This window comes from Phoca vitulina, unplaced genomic scaffold (genome assembly GCF_004348235.1).
Source record: "Phoca vitulina isolate PV1807 unplaced genomic scaffold, GSC_HSeal_1.0 scaffold29, whole genome shotgun sequence".
NCBI classification, from domain to species: Eukaryota; Metazoa; Chordata; class Mammalia; order Carnivora; family Phocidae; genus Phoca; species Phoca vitulina.
In genome coordinates, this window is record NW_022589732.1 from 1,883,306 (window position 1) to 1,888,510 (window position 5,205).

General features: G+C 43.9%; 1 pseudogene; it reads right to left on the reverse strand.

Moving 5' to 3' along the window:
* Positions 1 to 1,207: 1,207 nt before the first annotated feature.
* LOC116644198 overlaps positions 1,208 to 5,205 on the reverse strand; it is a 5,699-nt pseudogene continuing 1,701 nt past the window's right edge.

Consider the following 5,205-nt stretch of genomic DNA (forward strand, 5'->3'; position numbering starts at 1 on the left):
GGCAACATGCCCCCCAAAAGAAACCAAGCCCTGGCCTCTGGGCTAGGAACCATCGAGGTGGAGTTGATCCTTCTCCCTTTTCTGCCACGACTGTATATTGTATTTATGCCTATGTCACATTTGTCTTGTGGTTATAAATATGATTGCTGTGCTACTAAAGTGACCTCCTCAAATTCTCTGATTTCATCTAAATTCTCTCAGTTGGCAGGTAACTGAAATCATTGTACAAAAAAAAAGAAAAAATAAGCATGGGAGGAGGGCAATATGTATTATCTCAGGATTATGAAATTGATTTGTTAAAAGGGAGGGATGGTGCTGGTATCTGGCATGACTGGATCCAGGCAGAAAATAATACCAAGTGGTCTTACTCTTACTCCCCTTACTCTCTCCCTCTCCTCCTTCCTCTCCTTCCTCTTCTCGTTTCTTCTCTTCCATTACCCCTCACTCTGCTTCAGGCTGTGTAGTGGCTTCCTTCACTCCTACTGCAGACACTGTTCCTTCACACAATGGATTGTTTGGCTATGATGGTACTAGGTTTTCAGGACAGTGTCCCCACAGGCAAATGGCAGTCTTTGCTATTAGTCCCAGATGAAAATTCCTGAAAGGAGAGTCACTAAGGCTGGGGGAATGGAGCATTGCAGTTGGCCAATGCTGTCATGCTGGGGAAGGGCTGGTCTCTTATCAGAAAGGTGGTGGAGAACTGTCTCAGGTCAAAAATCCCCGGCTACGTAGCATTCGTCTCTGTTTCCTCACACCTCTGCAGAGTCATTGACACATAGCAGGAGCTTCCTAAATCTTTATTGCAGGAAATGAATGAATGAAGGAGTTGATGAATGAATGAATGAATCCTTGACTTGAAATATTTTCCTCTCTGCACACAAGTCCTAATTCTATGAAACGCTCTCAGACATTTCTCACTGACTACGGAAGTAGTCAGGAATTTTGCTGTTTAACCACTTTATGGCCACTCTGTGCGAACCTGCCTTATAGTTACTGACACATGAAAGAACATGACTAAAATTCCAAATCCCTAGGCTTTATTTGGTTTCATCTTTAGTCTGGGTTTGTTTTTGTTTGTTTGTTTTTCTCCACATAGACTGCTCACTTATTAGCACTGGTGCTGCAACACAACAGTTTCCAGTGAAGATGCTGAGCTGTGTGGAGGGGGCAGAACAAGGTGAGGCTCAGATCAGTGAGTGGCAGGCTCCTATTTCTTCCGCTCATTCTTGTCATGGTCCCACTTGGCTGAGAAGCCCTGAATTGGGTTGACCTTCATGTTGAGTATCCTCTTGGTGTGCTTGGCCACCCACTCCTCTTCAAAGGTGTGTGGGACAGGGCTGTACACGGAGTGCTTCTCCCAATTCAGACTGAGAGCGGTGAAGCCGATGAAGAACATGGCGGTGCCCACAACCATCTTCCACTCATTCGTGTTCCTGTTCCTTTCAGCAAAGCTCTCATTGAACTGGATATGGTACAATTCAACTTTCTCCTCAATGGAGAGGCTGCTCCAGGGAGCCGCCTTCTCTTTCAAGGCCTTCTGGGTGGCAGAGAGGTTCTTGGCGGGGGCCACATCAGGCAGGGGATAGTCACCCCGGTCGTCGTCACTTGGGAGAGCATAGTCTTCACTCTTCATGACACTTCCATGTGCTTGAACACACACTGAGATGGAACTGCTTGCTTGCCAATTAGGCTAAACACTGGTAGCCACCATTCCGCCGCGACTGCCCTCTGTGCCCTCTGTGCCCTAGTCTGGGTTTCTTAGATCAGGAAAGGTTTGGGAAGTGTGGAATGTCCCTGTGGAAGATCCTTCAGGAAATCAGAGAGCTTCCGCGTGAGTCAGTGCTGGGGTTGGGGCTAAAATGCAGCTGTGAGGGTCAGGCATGTCTCATTACCAGCACCAGGAGCTCTCCTGGAAAGCCGCCGCAGGTTCTGGAGACCTCAGTGCAGGCAGCAGTCAAGCAAAGGAGGTAGCATCAGATCTTACAGGTTAAGATAAAAAAACCAGTTTCTTTGCCATTAAAAAAAATAATAACTTACTTTTCTCTGAAGTTCAACCTGATGCTGCGGGTACTAAAGGTCATTAACAAGAAATACTTGGGGGGCACCTGGGTGGCTCAGTCAGTTAAGTGTCTGCCTTCAGCTCGGGTCATGATCCCAGGGTCCTGGTATTGAGCCCTGTGTCAGGGTCCCTGCTCTGCCTCTCCCTCTGCCCCCACTCCTCCCTGGCTTTTGCTCTCTCTCAAATGAATAAATAAAATCTTTAAAAAAAAAAAAAAAAGAAATACTTGAGCACTGGGAGCTTGATTATCCATTTTGCTGAGAAATTAGTAATTTAAAAACTGTAAGAGCAAATATTCCACTGTGGTTCCTATTCCTATTCATGAAAGGATTTATTTGTGGAGAACAGGCCTTCACTGGAGAAGGATTTACAAGGTCAAGTCTTAAATGCTCAGCTGACTCCTTAAGGACTCTGTGATATCAGATAAACTATCTACCACCTCTGAGCCTTCATTTCCTCACCTATGAAATGAGATTAGAAATCTCTGCTGCCTTTTATAAATATTATGAGCTTTAAATTAGATGAAGAAGTGATAACACCACTTGACATTTATTAAGGACTTATTATGTGCCAGGCACTGTGTTAAGCAGCGTGATGAAGCTAAGACAGACACTGTGCTAAACTTAGGAGCTTAAAACAACAACCATTTTATTTACTCATGATTCTGTGAGTCAGCAATTTGGGCTGGACTCAGCTGAATGGTTTTTCTGCTTTCTTGCCTGTGGTTATGCATATGGCTGCAAATTATCTGGCAGATCTGATAGCCTAACTTGTTGTCCCTTCTCCTATGTCTGGCAATGAGTGGTCACTTTTAGCTGCTTGGTATCAGGGCCCTCCACTGGGACATCTTGTCTCTCCTTCACTGACCTCTTATCCTCCAGTAGCCAGGCCAGGCTTCTTCACATGGAGGTTTCAGGACAGAATTCCAAGAAGTAAGAGCAGAAGCTGCAAGGCTCATTGAATTCTAGGCTTAGAAATCCCACATATCACTTCCATGACATTCTATCGATCAAAGCAATTTACAGGTAGAACCCAGATCCAAGGGTAGGGTGATTAACTGTATGCTTTTATGGGGGGAGAGGAAAATCACAGTGTAAATGGGCGGGCATACAAGGATAGGAGGAGTTATATTAGTCATCTCTGTGAACAATTTACTGTGCTTGTCAACATACAACCTCATCTAACCTGCACAGCAATATTGTTTTCCTCATTGGACAGATGAGGAAATAGGCACAATGAGGTTGAATAACTTGCTCAAAGTCACATCATCAGTGAGTGCCTAAGCTGGGATAGGAACCCAGGCAGCCTGACTCTGGAGGCCATGCTCTTTTATTAAGTTCTTACAATGGAAATCACATTATGATAGAGATTACTTATGTTTGCCTATGTCCAGTTCTTTCCTTCTGGGGCACATGATAGACTACACTTCCCACCCCTTATAGTTTAAGTGGGGTCATGTGACTGGTTCTTGGCCAATGGAGGCATTTAATAGCAGGTGTAAATTCTTCATTCTCCTTTATCCCTTACCTCTAATGACCCTAGAAACCAAGGGTTGAAGTGGTGGAGCTATAAGCTACAAGTAGATCCAATTGCTGAGTTAGGATTCAAAAGGAAGCTGCCAGATCTGCAGCAGAAAAGAAAATTGCAATGTGTTAAGCCACTGAGTTTTTGAGATTTATTATTGTAGTGAAGCCAATTCTCTCCTGATTAATACAAGCCTCACTGTATTTTTCTACTTGTAAAGTGAAGCCATAATCTTATAAAAATTTTAATTAAACAGTAAAGAATAAAGAAAAATTTAAAAATCATTCCAAATTCTACTACCCAGGGTCAACAATTCTCAATCTCCTGGTGAATATCATGACAGATAATTCTCTATGTATAAGAATATATGCACAATTTATATAAATAAGTTCTTTTGTCATCAAACAATGTAATTTCGAAGTTGTTCTTGGTCAAATTAATAGCAACCTATGTAGGAAGCTCTTTGAAATGTATACCATACAACAGGAAGGTTTTTGAGAACACACAGTATAGGGGTTGAGTATGGGTTCTACATCTTGGGTGCTTGAGTTTAAATCCTCACCCCATGGGGCGCCTGGGTGGCTCAGTTGGTTGAGCGACTGCCTTCGGCTCAGGTCATGATCCTGGAGTCCCTGGATCGAGTCCCGCATCGGGCTCCCTGCTCGGCGGGGAGTCTGCTTCTCCCTCTGACCCTCCTCCCTCTCATGGGCTCTCTCTCATTCTCTCTCTCTCAAATAAATAAATAAAATCTTTAAAAAAAAAAATCCTCACCCCATCACTGACTTTGAGAAAGTTACTTAATCTTTCTGTGCCTCAATTTCTTCAACTGTAAAACAGGGGGGTAATAATAGTACTTACTATACAGTGATTTATACATTCCACCTAGATGTGCAAAGAAAATGTAGCTTTTTTACTTCCTGTAGGAGATCTTTCTCATAACCCACTGCTAGATAGCAGAGGGCTGCTTTGGGGGGTGAAAGAGACCATGTTACCTTCTTCTGGTTTTAAAAGACTTCCAAGGAAGTATTTAGCCAGTCAAAAATCTGTCTTCATCATGGAGCTATTGCCCCCTTCCCTCATCATATTTTCCCCAAAGATGGTATAAAGAAAACCTGTCTTTGTCCTATGCTTGTCTTTTCCTCTCAGGGCGCTGTCTCACTCGCAACACCTCTGACACAGCTGTGTGGGAGTTTTCCTTCACCAAGCAGTTCTCCGCAACACCACCTGGATGTCCTATAATTTAACTAGTTCGGGCACTATCCACCTGGAGGTAGCATCAGATCTTACAGGTTAAGGGCTCAAACCCGCAACTGTCCTGACCCTACCTCACAGGCCACTTGCAAGCTCAGGTTGTCACCTGTACTTGACCCATCCGCTCTAAATCAGAAGTTCTCACAACCCCTTCCTTGGGTTCAATTAATTTGCTAGAGTGGCTCACAAAACTCAGGAAAACACTTTATGTACTGATTACCAGTTTATTATAAAAGGATATGAGACAGATGTTGGCGGGGATGCGGAGAAAGGGGAACCCTCCTACACTGTTGGTGGGAATGCAAGCTGGTGCAGCCACTCTGGAAAACAGTATGGAGGTTCCTCAAAAAGTTGAAAATAGAGCTACCATA